The sequence below is a fragment of the Pinus tabuliformis genome, chromosome 6, assembly GCF_031772625.1.
Source record: "Pinus tabuliformis cultivar Carrire ecotype Pingquan chromosome 6, CPIR1, whole genome shotgun sequence".
Taxonomy (NCBI): Eukaryota; Viridiplantae; Streptophyta; class Pinopsida; order Pinales; family Pinaceae; genus Pinus; species Pinus tabuliformis.
This window is the reverse complement of record NC_142292.1, coordinates 30,932-50,761: the sequence shown is the minus strand read 5'-3', so window position 1 is coordinate 50,761 and position 19,830 is coordinate 30,932. Positions and strand designations below refer to the sequence as shown.

Here is a 19,830-nt window from a genome sequence, read left to right as displayed (position 1 = left end):
AAAAGCTTTACCATTCACTATGATAGATTATCATTGGCAATGGTTTGCCACCGCTGACCATGGATTTCCATGTTTGATCATGGTTGAAAATGATGGTTAACCATGGCTAACTTACCTTGTCTAATGGATATTTTCTTAAGAAATTTTCATTGTTTTACCACATAAAATTTTAAGTGTTTTCTATCATTACTTCCTTATTGAAATTTTTATACAGATTCTAAAACCAACAAGTGGTATAATAGCACTAATTAGAGGAAAACGAGTGGCAGAAGAAAACCTAGCCACAAGTTTGTAGGCCTGTTCTTTGATAAGGAATTTGTGTTTTGTCTTTATCTATAGATCGCTTGAAGAAACTCTCAAATCTGAAGAGGATATGTAGTTCATACAACCATCAAACATATAATTTTAAGCATTCACAAAGATCAAATAAGGGTATCTATGGTTGGATTATAGTCAATTTTGGGTAGAAAATTTTGTAAGGTTGCAGTCACGCATAGTAAGATGTAACATCCCACTTCAACATATACTTTAATATGATAAATTATGATTGATAAAAGTTTACCACTATTCACCATTATTGTCCATGTTTGGTAATGGTTGCCCATGGCTGCCTATTGCCAACCATGATGACTATGTTGACCATGGGTGGACATGTAAGATCACTCTAATTTCAATTAGAATTACTTGTATCTATCAATATATATATATATATATATATATAAATATATTATATATATATATATATATATATATATATATATATATATATATTTATATATATATATATATAATATATATTTATATTATATATATATATATATTCATAACACGATTTTCTTCAATTATTAAATCCCAGCAAACTATCCTTGATAACGTATTGATCCATTTTCCAGATATCTTCTTCGTGAAACAATGAGAGTTCACTCCCAACACTTTTGTCTAGATTCATATATGGCATGGTATTCCAATTGAGGAACTTATTATGGATTAGGATCAACTCCTCAATGCGTAAAATATGTTTATTTGAAGTATTGATCTAACCAACCTTTCTGATAGTCAAAGGTTTATGTTATGCTTGCATTATAATATACAACTACTACAACCATAAGTACATTGCAATACCCAATTAATTGTTTGTGTTTAGCCTTGCTCCATATAAACCATGTTCTTGACCTTATGGTATGATATTATTTAAAAAATTACAAAGAGGAGTAACCTATATCTCTGTAAGTTTCGTAGAGTTGACATATATATTAATGTATGGGAAAAAGGTTCAAAATGATTAAATTCCTTGGTTAGAGATATATTTTTTCCCTTATGCTTCTCAAGGTTCTCGACTCCGTGGAGTCCTCCGTGGCTATTTTTTATTTCGTGGAGGCCTTCCCACCCTCGGCCCGTGTGAATTTGATATAGTTCGTGGTATGGTCCACCTCTCAATCTGCTCAATAACGTGTGTAATCGCGACGGTCCAGATTGCTCAGGGTTGATATCAATGGTGAATTTATTTTGTTTTGGTCTTAAGTAACTACCTCCTTATGGCCCAACCACCACCTTCGTCTCATTTTCTCTTATGTTGTTTGTGAAACAAGCTATGAAATTGGAAGCTTTCTCTTGGTAATTAGGGTTTATCCCTCTAGTATTGATGGTTCGCATAGTAATTCTTTGTTGGCTTTGGCCCAAATGCTTCTATCGAAGGTTTTTCTTGTGGTCCAAGGAAAATTTTACATCTCTAGGTTGGAAATAGACCCTAAAAGCATTCATTTAACTTTTATTATTATGCATATTTACTCCTTGCAACTAATTGTTAGTTAAATCTTATTTCTCTGTTAATCATCATTTTTGGTTAAAATTACAGGTGAAATCCCAACATTATGTGGCTTCCAAGTTATGGTGTCCACCTTTTCCAAGATTCAATGTTGCGGATCCAAGCCGTACAATATTTACAAGGTAAAATTCCCTAAAAAACCTTTCTATAAGTTCAAACCCTAGCTTGTTTTTCTCTTTAGAAAGGAAGAACGGTTTACCATTATAGCATATTCATCGATACTAATAATTCATATTTTATGGAGCAGGGTTTGGACTACTACTTCATGTCACTCGTGGGTAAACCCTCTTGTTTACCTTCCTTACATGTTTACCACGTTACTTTTACAATAATCCCTTGAGAAAATTTTAGCGTTTTTAACCAAATTTGTATTCACCTTGTAGGTTAGTTGTGGCTTTGGTTATCTTCATTGAGCCTTTTTTAAAATGGATTTTCACAATATTTTCTCTCCTATGCTTCACAACCATTACAAGTGCTTACAAAATTTTCATTTCTTTTCTACGGTTTTCATACTGACGTTACCAAGACCCTTCTAGAATTTTCTTGGCTTAGGGTTTTATGAAAAGGCCTTATGTTGGCCATGGTTTTATGAATTCTGAAACTCGCTATGTAATTCATAAAAATATGTATTTTTTGAAAAATCCCAACTTTTGTAGACAATATTTTCACCTTTATTCATCATTATTGGAGTTTAACGATTCTTTGCTTCCATTAGTAAATTTTATAGTTAATATATACTTACCAATCTTGGTCATGTTTGTAAACTCTTATATACATTATATTTGTTTTCTCCTCATGCCACGAAGGTGATAGTATATTATTGTTATGAAACCTTGTATAAGTTAATAAATAACTTTACCTGACAGGGTTTTTTTTTTTTCTTTTGTATAAGTTAGAGTATAAAAAAAGATCGTCACCCATGTGGATGTGGATTAAATTTATTGGTATTTTGTTCGTAATAAAAGGCACAATTGTATGATTGTTTTTCTTGAAAATATCTTCTAAAGTATGGGTTTCTATTTTATAGGGCTTTTGCACCCTTACATTTATCATTTCTCCATTCATTTATGTAAACATGTATGCCATATTTTTTTCCATAAGTTTGATATGATTATATTTACTCCCATACTACCAATGCTATGATTCCTATATACTTTAATGAAATATATAGCAAAGAATCTTTTTATTTTCATGTACACTAGTGGGTTATGTCATGGAAACTTCTCCAAGATCTCCTCTGAGCCCTAACCTCTTCGACATTCAGGATTGTTGTCCCTGGGATAATAAATAGCAATCCTCCCTAGTTATGGCCTAGGACATCTAACGTCAGCCAAGTCTCTTCTCCTTCTAGTCTTAATTACTGAGCCTTATATATATTATATATATTATATTTATATATATATATTATCAACATTCAATTCTACGACCAAAAGGAATTAAGCAAACAAATTCAGGTTATAATTTTGACATTCATTAGACTTATTTATAGCGCTTTTACCTGAGGTGACATTCTTTTCTTTTCCTTTTAAATCATTCACACCCTCAAGGTAAATTCTAGGCTGAGTTTCTTATTTAAACCTCTTACCATCCTCTACGACAAATGTAAAGCTTGACCTACACTTGTAGTGTTCAAGCTACCTGTAACAGATTGGAGACAGATACACACGCAACTACAAATACGTGTACATGTATCTACCTATTACAATTATAATCATTATGAGGATTTTCGCATAGTTCAAATTTAGTATTGAACCTTCCAATTCCAAAGTAAATTGGTCAACATAAAAATCAATAACATTTCTATCCTCACCTAAATGCTTCCCGAAATTATGCTAAGGGCTTCCACGTTCCTCCCAACCATGAAATAGTTTTTCCAGTTTGTTCCCTACATGCTCCACTTCTCTCTTTATCGAAAAGAACATAGAAATCTCTTTCGAAATCTACCTCTGAACCCTTTAGCAGTGTCTTGCTAGTTCAATGGGTTCTAAAACAGTTTGTCTCTCCCACTACTCCTCTTTTCAAAATAAATTGTCTTTATATCCCATAGTTCTCTTTTTACAGTTCCACCTCATGAAATATATCTCCACTCATGAAAATTTCTTGGTCTGCCAATAGTTGTACTAAATAATGGCAAAAAGGAGGATTTTTTTTTTTTTGTTCCTTCCCCTTCTTGGACATAACTGATTTCAACTATTTTCCTGCCAGTTAGGATTCAAATCTCACATGACAACAAAACTGAGGCTTCTAATTATATAATTTATAGAGATGACCCCCCAAGTCACAAAATTTACATTCCATTTACTATGCAATTAGAAATGAAAATGAAACTTCGCATATTCTTTTCACCAACAACTTTTCCAGTAAAATTACTTCCTTATCAACTTCCACAACAAAGTTTTGTAACACAAGGTCTGGATAAGGCCAGTTGCTCTAATTGATTTTGTTGTAATGTATCTCATTTTCAATCTAAAAGAAAAACAAAAATTCATTGACTTAAATATAGTGTCAACAACAATTTCTCCTTAGGAATATGTCTTCATAATAAAATTGGAACATCAATCATGTTCCTCCTTTGAATTCATAAGTGTTATTTTACACTTAGCATTATTTTCTAGTGATTTACTAATCAAGACCTCGAGTCTCATTATTTTTTTTGGTTTGTTTCCATATCTACACCTCCATTAGAGAAACAACCATAGGTGAAGTTCATAGGACTACTATAGTTCTCTTTCTTACTAACATTATTACCGCATTGACAATAACTCTTTCCAGTCATAAGGTTTTGGTAAATCATAAAGCAATGGACTTTATAATATATACATGTATGTTTTACATGTCTTGAATCATACGTTCTGGTACCCTTTATGGTTACGTCACAATAGTTGTATTATATATGTATTCACACCCCTTTACACTATCCTAGCAAAGGATATACATTATACAGTATTTTCTTATTTGATCATTACACCTATGAATACACTCATATGAACTTGGAACATTGGGTTATCACCCCCTCGACGTTATTTTTATTGCTTGTCAAATTATCCCTAGGTCATCTCCCCTTAATCACATGTTGATTAGGTTCTATGGTTGTGACGCACCAAGGACATCCAATGGTTGAGACTAAAAGAAGGGTATACTACTAGGGTAAAGTTGCTCTATCTTGTTCATTTACCTTTTAACATTTATTTTGTTAAGAATGTGGTTTTTTCTCTGTAGAGGCTAAATGAGGGTTTCAAACCCTGACCTTTTATCATGGCAGGTGTTCTTGATACCAATATTCATTTTTTTTTTTGGATATCTCTTCCATATGTTTAGAAGTCTTTCATCCCACAAGAAATTTTTCATAAGAGGTAGAGGTAAACAACAATTCTCATTTTTTTACTTGAACTAATTTTAGTTTTTAGATCTCTTGGTTCGCCATTACAATTTCTAACTATTACAATGCTTCTTTTTGGAGGAAATTTAGGGGTTTGTGGCTTGTATACCAACGAGGAATCATCTGATACTTTGTCTCATTTTTAAAAGGTTGGTTACTAAATTTTCAAAGGGTTTCTAGGAGTTTTGCTTCGCCACTAACTATCATGTAATTTCCCTCGACCCTTTGCTCTTATTTTCGGACACTGCAAATTGATCTTGTTATACGCCATCATGCTCCTCTGTATATGTCCATAGTTGAGATTATCATTCTTATGGTTTCATTCTTGATTCTAGAGAGGAATAGGGAGTAGCTTTACTTAGGAGGCCTGTCATAGAACTTAAATGTATTCTATGTTAATTTACTTATTTTCCATTGTGTCCTTTTAGCATAATCATTTCTTTCTTAATTCGTGACATTTTGAATTCAAACCTTTTTGGGTTTTCGTTAGGGGAATTTTGAGATCTAAATGGGCCTCCTAAGAAAAATGTACAACTAAAATGAATTTATAAGAAAAAATAGGATTCAAGATGATGATGTCAACCATGGGGGATGATTCACCATTTTTGGAGTAAAAAAGTAAAAATATTAAAACATAATAAAATAATAAAACTACTTTTTTAGCTCGTATTTTAAACTCATCTCCCTAAGGCTTTACCCAAATTTCAATCGGGAGTACTCATTGGATGCAAAATTTAGTTCCTCATCTCAAGGAGTACCCATGTTTCATACTTTCGATTGTGTTTGAGATGTTGTCCCCCTGAGCTTCAAACAACAGTCCTCTGGCCTCTGCGCACTTTTGACGGCACTTTCTCTTAGTGCAATTCCACCTGATCTTCGATTCACTTGCAATTAACATGTATATATTGAATTCAACATAATACACAGAATCAACTTCGTATTGTAAAAAGACTTTGAGAATGGCGAGAATCTCAACACGCAGGTCAAACATTTGCATCAAAGTGTTTCTTCTATTAATATATGTACATAAAATACTTTACATAGGCCCTTGTAGCCATATTTACATTGCATGGCCCTTTCTTGGCTTTGAAGCAATACTTGACTCCTCAAGCCTCTTCGTTCTCTCTCTTTCCCCACACACACACATGATCTTATTTTAGCTACATATTTATACATAAGGATTCTGAACTATATTATGGTTTAGATCCATAAAATCCTCACCTAAAACCCCTATTCTAGGATTCCTAGGTCCATAAATATTTCAACAATCTAACTTCCCTCATTTCTCTCTAACTCTCTCAAATATTCTCGATATATATATTCTAAAAGAGAGATCTAGTTACAATACTCCTCATTTTCATCACTTGTGTACATTTCTTAAGAAAACATACGAAAACACAATTAAATAAATAATTGCACTCAATTAGGGAACCAACGCCCTTGGTAAATGAAAATGACTATTCTAGTCAAAAGTTATTTTGATTTGGAGGTAAGATGCTCGTGCATCAAAAACAATGGAGCTTTCCATAAAATTATGAAAATAAAAAATCAAAAGTGTCAATACAGTAACTCACTCCTCCTTCAAGGACTAATGTAGAAGACAAGGCTAGGTTTGATAGGACATTGATTGTGTATTGTGTGTGAGTGTTTGCAAAAAGTGATTTATCTTTTCAATGAATAGAAACTATCACAACCACATTAGTAGATGTGGTTGATATATGTCGATCGATATAATTTCCATACGTCTATTGGCATATAAAAGGTGCAAAATGTCGTCGATCGGCATATATCAAGCACAATTTATTAATGTGGTTGTGTTAGCTGATGATCAATGTGTGTGGGAAAGATTAGTATACAACGGTTGACTATCCTTGACTATGGTAAATTTGTTCAAGCTATAGTCGAGGAGGGTTTACTATGGTAAACCTATAGTTGACTATGGATGACCATGCTAGTCCACTTCAACCTATACTTTAATATGATACATTATGATTGAAAATGGTTTACCACTATTGACAATCATTGTCAATCTTTGGTAATGGTTGACCATGGCTGACTCTAGTCAACCATGATTACCATGTTGACCATGGGTGAGCATGATTTGAAAAGCTTTACCATTCACTATGATAGATTATCATTGGCAATGGTTTGCCACCGCTGACCATGGATTTCCATGTTTGATCATGGTTGAAAATGATGGTTAACCATGGCTAACTTACCTTGTCTAATGGATATTTTCTTAAGAAATTTTCATTGTTTTACCACATAAAATTTTAAGTGTTTTCTATCATTACTTCCTTGTTGAAAATGTTTATACAGATTCTAAAAACCAACAAGTGGTATAATAGCACTAGTTAGAGGAAAACGAGTGGCAGAAGAAACCCTAGCCACAAGTTTGTAGGCCTGTTCTTTGATAAGGAATTTGTGTTTTGTCTTTATCTATAGATCGCTTGAAGAATTTCTCAAACCTAAAGAGGATATGTAGTTCATACAACCATCAAACATATAATTTTAAGCATTCACAAAGATCAAATAAGGGTATCTATGGTTGGATTATAGTCAATTTTGGGTAGAAAATTTTGTAAGGTTGCAGTCATGCATAGTAAGATGTAACATCCCACTTCAACATATACTTTAATATGATAAATTATGATTGAAAAAAGTTTACCACTATTCACCATTATTGTCCATGTTTGGTAATGGTTGCCCATGGCTGCCTATTGCCAACCATGATGACTATGTTGACCATGGGTGGACATGTAAGATCACTCTAATTTCAATTAGAATTACTTGTAATCTATCAATATTATATATATATATATATATATATATATATATATATATATATATCATCATAACACGATTTTCTTCAATTATTAAAGCCCAGCAAACTATCCTTGATAACGTATTGATCCATTTTCCAGATATCTTCTTCGTGAAACAATGAGAGTTCACTCCCAACACTTTTGTCTAGATTCATATATGGCATGGTATTCCAATTGATGAACTTATTATGGATTAGGATCAACTCCTCAATGCCTAAAATATGTTTATTTGAAGTATTGATCTAACCAACCTTTCTGATAGTCAAAGGTTTATGTTATGCTTGCATTATAATATACAACTACTACAACCATAAGTACATTGCAATACCCAATTAATTGTTTGTGTTTAGCCTTGCTCCATATAAACCATGTTCTTGACCTTATGGTATGATATTATTTAAAAAATTACAAAGAGGAGTAACCTATATCTCTGTAAGTTTCGTAGAGTTGACATATATATTAATGTATGGGAAAAAGGTTCAAAATGATTAAATTCCTTGGTTAGAGATATATTTTTTCCCTTATGCTTCTCAAGGTTCTCGACTCCGTGGAGTCCTCCGTGGCTATTTTTTATTTCGTGGAGGCCTTCCCACCCTCGACCCGTGTGAATTTGATATAGTTCGTGGTATGGTCCACCTCTCAATATGCTCAATAACGTGTGTAATCTCGACGGTCCAGATTGCTCAGGGTTGATATCAATGGTGAATTTATTTTGTTTTGGTCTTAAGTAACTACCTCCTTATGGCCCAACCACCACCTTCGTCTCATTTTCTCGTATGTTGTTTGTGAAACAAGCTATGAAATTGGAAGCTTTCTCTTGGTAATTAGGGTTTATCCCTTAGTATTGATGGTTCGCATAGTAATTCTTTGTTGGCTTTGGCCCAAATGCTTCTATCAAAGGTTTTTCTTGTGGTCCAAGGAAAATTTTACATCTCTAGGTTGGAAATAGACCCTAAAAGCATTCATTTAACTTTTATTATTATGCATATTTACTCCTTGCAACTAATTGTTAGTTAAATCTTATTTCTCTGTTAATCATCATTTTTGGTTAAAATTATAGGTGAAATCCCAACATTATGTGGCTTCCAAGTTATGGTGTCCACCTTTTCCAAGATTCAATGTTGCGGCTCCAAGCCATACAATATTTACAAGGTAAAATTCCCTAAAAAACATTTCTATAAGTTCAAACCCTAGCTTGTTTTTCTCTTTAGAAAGGAAGAACGGTTTACCATTATAGCATATTCATCGATACTAATAATTCATATTTTATGGAGCAGGGTTTGGACTACTACTTCATGTCACTCGTCGGGTAAACCCTCTTGTTTACCTTCCTTACATGTTTACCACGTTACTTTTACAATAATCCCTTGAGAAAATTTTAGCGTTTTTAACCAAATTTGTATTCACCTTGTAGGTTAGTTGTGGCTTTGGTTATCTTCATTGAGCCTTTTCTTAAAATGGATTTTCACAATATTTTCTCTCCTATGCTTCACAACCATTACAAGTGCTTACAAAATTTTCATTTCTTTTCTACGGTTTTCATACTGACGTTACCAAGACCCTTCTAGAATTTTCTTGGCTTAGGGTTTTATGAAAAGGCCTTATGTTGGCCATGGTTTTATGAATTTCTGAAACTCGCTATGTAATTCATAAAAATATGTATTTTTTGAAAAATCCCAACTTTTGTAGACAATATTTTCACCTGTATTCATCATTATTGGAGTTTAACGATTCTTTGCTTCCATTAGTAAATTTTATAGTTAATATATACTTACCAATCTTGGTCATGTTTGTAAACTCTTATATACATTATATTTGTTTTCTCCTCATGCCACGAAGGTGATAGTATATTATTGTTATGAAACCTTGTATAAGTTAATAAATAACTTTACCTGACAGGGTTTTTTTTTTTCTTTTGTATAAGTTAGAGTATAAAAAAAGATCGTCACCCATGTGGATGTGGATTAAATTTATTGGTATTTTGTTCGTAATAAAAGGCACAATTGTATGATTGTTTTTCTTGAAAATATCTTCTAAAGTATGGGTTTCTATTTTATAGGGCTTTTGCACCCTTACATTTATCATTTCTCCATTCATTTATGTAAACATGTATGCCATATTCTTTTCCATAAGTTTGATATGATTATATTTACTCCCATACTACCAATGCTATGATTCCTATATACTTTAATGAAATATATAGCAAAGAATCTTTTTATTTTCATGTACACTAGTGGGTTATGTCATGGAAACTTCTCCAAGTTCTCCTCTGAGCCCTAACCTCTTCGACATTCAGGATTGTTGTCCCTGGGATAATAAATAGCAATCCTCCCTAGTTATGGCCTAGGACATTTAACGTCAGCCAAGTCTCTTATCCTTCTAGTCTTAATTACTGAGCCTATATATATATATATATATATATATATATATATATATTATCAACATTCAATTCTACGACCAAAAGGAATTAAGCAAACAAATTCAGGTTATAATTTTGACATTCATTAGACTTATTTATAGCGCTTTTACCTGAGGTGACATTCTTTTCTTTTCCTTTTAAATCATTCACACCCTCAAGGTAAATTCTAGGCTAAGTTTCTTATTTAAACCTCTTACCATCCTCTACGACAAATGTAAAGCTTGACCTACACTTGTAGTGTTCAAGCTACCTGTAACAGATTGGAGACAGATACACACGCAACTACAAATACGTGTACATGTATCTACCTATTACAATTATAATCATTATGAGGATTTTCCCATAGTTCAAATTTAGTATTGAACCTTCCAATTTCCAAAGTAAATTGGTCAACATAAAAATCAATAACATTTCTATCCTCACCTAAATGCTTCCCGAAATTATGCTAAGGGCTTCCACGTTCCTCCCAACCATGAAATAGTTTTTCCAGTTTGTTCCCTACATGCTCCACTTCTCTCTTTATCGAAAAGAACATAGAAATCTCTTTCGAAATCTACCTCCTGAACCCTTTAGCAGTGTCTTGCTAGTTCAATGGGTTCTAAAACAGTTTGTCTCTCCCACTACTCCTCTTTTCAAAATAAATTGTCTTTATATCCCATAGTTCTCTTTTTACAGTTCCACCTCATGAAATATATCTCCACTCATGAAAATTTCTTGGTCTGCCAATAGTTGTACTAAATAATGGCAAAAAGGAGGATTTTTTTTTTTTGTTCCTTCCCCTTCTTGGACATAACTGATTTCAACTATTTTCCTGCCAGTTAGGATTCAAATCTCACATGACAACAAAACTGAGGCTTCTAATTATATAATTTATAGAGATGACCCCCCAAGTCACAAAATTTACATTCCATTTACTATGCAATTAGAAATGAAAATGAAACTTCGCATATTCTTTTCACCAACAACTTTTCTAAGTAAAATTACTTCCTTATCAACTTCCACAACAAAGTTTTGTAACACAAGGTCTGGATAAGGCCAGTTGCTCTAATTGATTTTGTTGTAATGTATCTCATTTTCAATCTAAAAGAAAAACAAAAATTCATTGACTTAAATATAGTGTCAACAACAATTTCTCCTTAGGAAATATGTCTTCATAATAAAATTCGAACATCAATCATGTTCCTCCTTTGAATTCATAAGTGTTATTTTACACTTAGCATTATTTTCTAGTGATTTACTAATCAAGACCTCGAGTCTCATTATTTTTTTTGGTTTGTTTCCATATCTACACCTCCATTAGAGAAACAACCATAGGTAAAGTTCATAGGACTACTATAGTTCTCTTTCTTACTAACATTATTACCGCATTGACAATAACTCTTTCCAGTCATAAGGTTTTGGTAAATCATAAAGCAATGGACTTTATAATATATACATGTATGTTTTACATGTCTTGAATCATACGTTCTGGTACCCTTTATGGTTATGTCACAATAGTTGTATTATATATGTATTCACACCCCTTTACACTATCCTAGCAAAGGATATACATTATACAGTATTTTCTTATTTGATCATTACACCTATGAATACACTCATATGAACTTGGAACATTGGGTTATCACCCCCCTCGACGTTATTTTTATTGCTTGTCAAATTATCCCTAGGTCATCTCCCCTTAATCACATGTTGATTAGGTTCTATGGTTGTGACGCACCAAGGACATCCAATGGTTGAGACTAAAAGAAGGGTATACTACTAGGGTAAAGTTGCTCTATCTTGTTCATTTACCTTTTAACATTTATTTTGTTAAGAATGTGGTTTTTTCTCTGTAGAGGCTAAATGAGGGTTTCAAACCCTGACCTTTTATCATGGCAGGTGTTCTTGATACCAATATTCATTTTTTTTTTGGATATCTCTTCCATATGTTTAGAAGTCTTTCATCCACACAAGAAATTTTTCATAAGAGGTAGAGGTAAACAACAATTCTCATTTTTTTACTTGAACTAATTTTAGTTTTTAGATCTCTTGGTTCGCCATTACAATTTCTAACTATTACAATGCTTCTTTTTGGAGGAAATTTAGGGGTTTGTGGCTTGTATACCAACGAGGAATCATTCTGATACTTTGTCTCATTTTTAAAAGGTTGGTTACTAAATTTTCAAAGGGTTTCTAGGAGTTTTGCTTCGCCACTAACTATCATGTAATTTCCCTCGACCCTTTGCTCTTATTTTCGGACACTGCAAATTGATCTTGTTATACGCCATCATGCTCCTCTGTATATGTCCATAGTTGAGATTATCATTCTTATGGTTTCATTCTTGATTCTAGAGAGGAATAGGGAGTAGCTTTAGTTAGGAGGCCTGTCATAGAACTTAAATGTATTCTATGTTAATTTACTTATTTTCCATTGTGTCCTTTTAGCATAATCATTCCTTTCTTAATTCGTGACATTTTGAATTCAAACCTTTTTAGGTTTTCGTTAGGGAATTTTGAGATCTAAAATGGGCCTCCTAAGAAAAATGTACAACTAAAATGAATTTATAAGAAAAAATAGGATTCAAGATGATGATGTCAACCATGGGGGATGATTCACCATTTTTGGAGTAAAAAAGTAAAAATATTAAAACATAATAAAATAATAAAACTACTTTTTTAGCTCGTATTTTAAACTCGTCTCCCTAAGGCTTTACCCAAATTTCAATCGGGAGTACTCATTGGATGCAAAATTTAGTTCCTCATCCAAGGAGTACCCATGTTTCATACTTTCGATGGACCTGAGATTCAAACAACAGTCCTCTGGCCTCTGCGCACTTTTGACGGCACTTTCACTTAGTGCAATTCCACCTGATCTTCGATTCACTTGCAATTAACCTATATATATTGAATTCAACATAATACACAGAATCAACTTCGTATTGTAAAAAGACTTTGAGAATGGCCAGAATCACAGCACGCAGGTCAAACATTTGCATCAAAGTGTTTCTTCTATTAATATATGTACATAAATACTTTACATAGGCCCTTGTAGCCATATTTTCATTGCATGGCCCTTTGTTGCCTTTGAAGCAATACTTGACTCCTCAAGCCTCTTCGTTCTCTCTCTTTCCCCACACAAACACATGATCTTATTTTAGCTACATATTTATACATAAGGATTCCAAACTATATTATGGTTTAGATCCATAAAATCCTCCCCTAAAACCCCTATTCTAGGATTCCTAGGTCCATAAATCTTTCAACAATCTAACTTCCCTCATTTCTATCTAACTCTCTCAAATATTATCGATATCTATATTCTAAAAGAGAGATCTAGCTACAATACTCCTCATTTTCATCACTTGTGTACATTTCTTAAGAAAACATACAAAAACACAATTAAATAAATAATTACACTCAATTAGGGAACCAACTGCCTTGGTAAATGAAAATGACTATTCTATTCAAAAGTTATTTTGATTTGGAGGTAAGATGCTCGTGCATCAAAAACAATGGAGCTTTCTATAAAATTATGAAAATCAATAATCAAAAGTGTCAATATGGTAACTCACTCCTCCTTCAGGGACTAATGTAGAAGACAAGACTAGGTTTTACAGGACATTGATTGTGTATTGTGTGTGAGTGTTTGCAGAAAGTGATTTATCTTTTCAATGAATAGAAACTATCACAAGCACATTAGTAAATGTGGTTGATATACGTCGATCGATATAATTTCCATACGTATATTGGCATATAAAAGGTGCAAAATGTCGTCGATCGGCATATATCAAGCACAATTTACTAATGGGGTTGTGCTAGCTGATGATCAATGTGTGTGGGAAAGATTAGTAGACAACGGCTGACTATCCTTGACTATGGTAAATTTGTTCAAGTTGTAGTCGAGGAGGGTTTAATATGGTAAACCTATAGTTGACTATGGATGATCATGCTAGTCCACTTCAACATATATTTTAATATGATAGATTATGATTGAAAATGGTTTACCACTATTGACAATCATTGTCCATCTTTGGTAATGGTTGACCATGGCTGACTATGGTCAACAATGATTACCATGTTGACCATGGATGAACATGATTTGTAAAACTTTACCATTCACTATGATAGATTATCATTGATATGGTTTACCACCACTGACCATGGCTTTCCATGTTTGATCATGGTTGAAAATGATGGTTAACCATGGCTGACTTACCTTGTCTCATGGATATTTTCTTGATAAATTTTCATTGTTTTACCACATAAAATTTTAAGTGTTTTCTATCATTACTTCTTTGTTGAAAATGTTTTTACAGATTCTAAAAACCAACAAGTGGTATCATAGCACTAGTTAGAGGAAGACGAGTGGCAGAAGAAACCCTAGCCACAAGTTTGTAGGCCTGTTCTTTGATAAGGAATTTGTGTTTTGTCTTGATCTATAGATCCCTTGAAGAAACCCTCAAACATGAAGAGGATATGTAGTTCATACAACCATCAAACATATAATTTTAAGCATTCACAAAGATCAAATAAGGGTATCTAGGGTTGGATTATAGTCAATTTTGGGTAGAAAATTTTGTAAGGTTGCAGTCACACATAGTAAGATGTAACATCCCACTTCAACATATACTTTAATATGATAAGTTATGATTGAAAGAAATTACCACTATTCACCATTATTGTCCATGTTTGGTAATGGTTGCCCATGGCCAACCATGATGACTATGTTGACCATGGGTGGACATGTAATATCCCTTTAATTTCAATTAGAATTCAATAGAATAGTCTCCTTCTCAGATATTCAATAGAATAGTCTCCTGGGAAACCTATGGGAGAGAGCATGTTCCTCCCAACCAATGAGTTACTACCAGTAATTCCCCCAGAGGTCAATTTCTTGCCTCTTGAAACAACAAACCCGTATGTATTCCTTAGTGGTATTTTATAATTCTTCCCAACATATTTTTCCTTTAATTAGCTAGGCTTTCCTTTTTAATTAGGAAAAATTCTTTCCTTTCGCCTTTAAAGCAAATCTTTCTCTCTAGTTGTGCTTTCTTTTCCTTTTCATCCAGCTTATCATTTCTCTCTAGCTAAATTCTTAACTTAATAATTCTCTCTCATTATGATATTTCATGAATAATAATTTAGCATAATATTTCTCTTCAATTATGTTATTTTCTTAATCTTAATTTCTCCTCGGATTTTTCTTAGGAAAATATTTGGTAAGGCTATGTGGACTTAACCACTTGACAATATTCTAAAATAGAAAAAAGTCCCTATTACTTATGTTTTCTTTCCCATACAATTCCCAACAAAACATGTACTCATAATATAAAATTCCATTCCATAATCCATCAATTCCAATCCTTGCTTCCACAATCACTAAATTCAAATAATAATCACAATAATCTAAAAATAGTCATGCCTTTCAAAATAAGAGCACTAGGGGTATCACATGTGTTGGGATTCTCCTCTCTTAATTTCCAAGCAATATGATAATCTCTTGAAAATGTACTCCTCCTTTCACGTACACAAGGACGCTCCAAGATGGCTATGCATGGAACATATCCACAATTACGCACACGGGAACGATTCAATATGGATCTATGAAAAAAAAATATACACCTTTACCCCTGCAACCTTTTCAATGCAATATGGATCTATGAAAAAAAATATATACACATTTACCCCGTTCCTGCAACCTTTTCGTTTCACAATCGCATGAGGAAACTAATTTGGCATAGATTTGACGCCTTTCAAGCTTAACTACCCATCAATATTTGCTCAAAACTATTCCTTGAGTGGAGAGTTTTTGCTTTTGCTCGGCTTTTTGGGTGCTTAAGGAAACCACCTGGGCATGCAAGCCTCACACATTGTGGAAGACTTTTGACTTTATGTCTCTTCAATTTGGTTGAATTGTATTCTATTGATATTATTAATAATGTATTAATGATGTTAATAATAATATTGTGAATAATATTAATGTAAATATTTTTTCTATTAATATTGTTAACATCTAAAACATTACGCCCACGGGGCTTTGGATTGACGGTGAATGGGTGCGTTGTTAAGGCACTCCTTGTGATATGTCACCGGTTCAAATCCCCCGTGGGTACTTAGGTTAGTCTTAGCTAAGAAAAAAAAAAACATCTAAAACATTACCATCATCCTTATTAATGACTAGAATTGAAATATTACTAATGTTATTTATCAATATTAAGGTTAATAATATTTATATTAATAATGTTAATGTTCAAGTTAATAATTTCAATGTTAATAATAGTAGTCTTCTTTATGTTAACATCACTACTTAAATGTTATTAGTAATATTAATGTTATTCTACAAAAAAATATTATTATTGTTAACATTGATAATAATAGTAGTGATGCATTAATAATGTAATTAAAATTATTATTATTATTATTATTCACATGAGTGTTGTTAATATTAATTAGTAATTTTTAAAGTGTCAATGTATTTGTAATATTTGTTTTTCATTAAAAATCAGTATTAATGTATTGGTAGAAAAAAAATCTATTTACTAAAAATATACAAAATGTAAAACCCAATTTCTGAAATATTCCCAAGTGTAAATTTTTAACGTAAAATATAGTTTTAAGATTTATTTATTTAATAGTAATACAATTTGCTTAAAATTTAATGTAAAACTTACATTAAATTTTAAATTATATTTTTAACTCTAAAAGAGGAGGTAAATATTTGGGATTTCTTTATATTTGTTTGGCATATATGTTAATAAATACAATGTGCCCATAACTACCTACAAGGTAGAATGGTCTAGATTGCATAAGTTGTTCCCTCAGTAGAGATTCTTATTCATATGGATGGCCTATATAAATTTTGTGTTATATTTCAGAAATTGGGGGAGTATCCGTCCTCCTGTTTATATTTAATTGCAATAAACTCTTATTCATGTGGATGGTCTATATAAATTTTGTGTTATATTTCAGAAATTGGGGGTATCCATCCACCTGTTTATAATTCGGCTCTCGATTAAAACAAAAAAAAAAATAGGCAACATTTGAGTTGTTATTCTATTGAAATTCATATCTCTTTTTTCATTTCAAATTCAAATACAAAATCTAACACTTAGAAAGTCAAATAATATAGTAATGTTTATATGTATTTTTATGTGGTTAAAAATAGTATGTTACTATTTATTTATTTTAAAAGGAATTCATACAACTTTTTAGCATTTCAAATACAGAACTGAAATTTCGATTTTTTTTATTATTTCAAATTCAAATACAAAATTAAAAAAAAAAAAATGGAAATTTAATTTTGCCATTCAAATACAAAATCCAAAATCCAAAAGTCATTAAAAATCAATTTAAGAAAATATTTTGAAATCAAATTTAAAACGATTTATCTCGTCCGCCCGAAGCAAAACCTAAATTGAAATCATGTCCGCCAGACACAAAATCTAAATTTAAAGTAGTGTCACCAGAGGAAAAAACTAAATTTAATCAGTCATTCATTTAGTCTTTATAATGCAGTGAGTGTATTTTTTTCACCTCAGCCATATATTTGTTTTGTTTGGAAGAGAGGCATGATGATGCCGTGGTCGATGTATTGAGCGGAGATATTAGGGTATGTTGTGTCAAAGAGTAAACGATCGCAACACAGAAATTTCACATTACCAAAAAGGACACCAGTACGGATTAAATGATAAGAGTGTTTCTTTATATCCCGTCTTTAATTCAAAGTCAAATACTTTTCTTTTGTTTGCATCACAATTAAAAGACAAATACTTTTATTTTGTTTGCATCAGATGAGATGCATCGTGCAGCGCTCCATCAATTCAACCGATAAGCTATTAGGCAGTGTCGTGTCCATTAAACAGAAACAGAAAGGTGTAAATGATTATAACATAAAACTCTCAAACACCCATATTGATGTAAAATTTTCCTTTATTGCATATAGAGGAGTCACGAGTGTACACGTACGTGAGGGAAAGAGAGGTTTTATTGATTTGTTTGTTTGGTCGCATAACAGCCGACGAATGACTGGTGACTCCTGGCATGAATGAATGATTGAATTAGATGAGTGGGCATCAACCCAAGAATTTCCTTTGGAGAAGTTGCACGAGGGAGGCATCGATCTTGAAAGCTTTGGCCAGAAGGGAGGCATCAACCGGGGAGAGGCTCCAAACAAGGATTGGGCGACCTGCTGGGTTCCTGGAAGCTGGCTGCTCAGTGCAGCGATGGCCACTGCGTTGCCATAGCCCACGTTCTGTTGGAAGTGCACCAGACCTTTGGGGAACACGAACACGTCTCCCTTCTCAAGCGTTTTGCTGAACAATTTATTGGCAGTGGTGATAAAGCCGACTGAGAGAGTACCCTCGATGACCACCAAGATTTCTGTGGCCCGCGGATGAGTGTGAGGGGGATTAAGGCCGAGAGGAGCAGCGAAATCAATCCGAGCCATGGAGATTCCCAAGGTGTTTAAGCCTGGTATCTGCATTACATTGGCTGCAGTGACGTTGGATCCCATCATGTTACTTGTATCCCCTGCAACATTTAAGCCCCTGAACATGAAGTCATTTGCGGTAACCATGCTTGCATCCTTACACGGGAACCCGTTCACATTAACTGCAATTACAGTCAAATAAACATATATATATGATCAGATTATATTATTATTCACATCGCATGAAACGAATCGAAAACCTAATAAACATATATATGATCAGATTATATTATTATTCACATCGCATGAAACGAAACGAAACCCTGATAAGCAAACACATGATCACGGCCTCAAACTCAAAGTCTTACATACCTCCACTCTTCGTGTCAGCCACACAAACGTCTTGTAAAGGATCTGCATCACCTGCACGCACAATATTAACAATATTATGCGCCACTAGTACTACAAGCGCTAGCGCTAGAAAGGATTTCATGACTGGACTGCAGGCAACTGACTGACTACTATTCTTCGATTCGATTCGAGTAGATGCTCCCTCTGATCTGATCTGATCCTTAGATGATAGATTGAGTTTGGTGAAATATGAAGAGCATTCTTCCTTTTTATAACAGCAACGCCGCCAACGCCAAGTTCTTGAGTTAAATTTGCTTGCTTGATGGACTCCTTCTTTGTACTTGGACGCGGTTGCGTGTTTCCAAATTAAAATTGAGAAAGACGCAGTCATAGTCATTGGCTACGTCCGCCACATATGACCCTGTCCTTATTGGATCTGGCTGCGTCTCAACCAAGGGAAGAAGGGATATGTTTTAGATTTAAGTATCTCAACGAAGCTGTCAACAATTTCGGGTTTCTTCATGCAGACTTGGTCAGTCTGTCTACTCGTAGCAGAAACATTCTGTTTTTCTTTTATTGGTTAAACAGAATAGTATTGCACAACACACCTCCTTTTCCATTTGG

At 33.2% G+C, this 19,830-nt stretch overlaps 1 pseudogene across 1 annotated transcript; it reads right to left on the bottom strand.

Moving 5' to 3' along the window:
* Positions 1–18,354: 18,354 nt before the first annotated feature.
* Positions 18,355–19,453, bottom strand: LOC149256886 (germin-like protein 1-3; annotated as a pseudogene). Its single transcript, XR_016245880.1, has 2 exons — positions 19,228–19,453; positions 18,355–19,037 (listed from the first exon to the last, which is right to left on the bottom strand). The product of XR_016245880.1 is annotated as a germin-like protein 1-3 (transcript).
* Between the last annotated feature and the right edge of the window lie 377 nt (positions 19,454–19,830).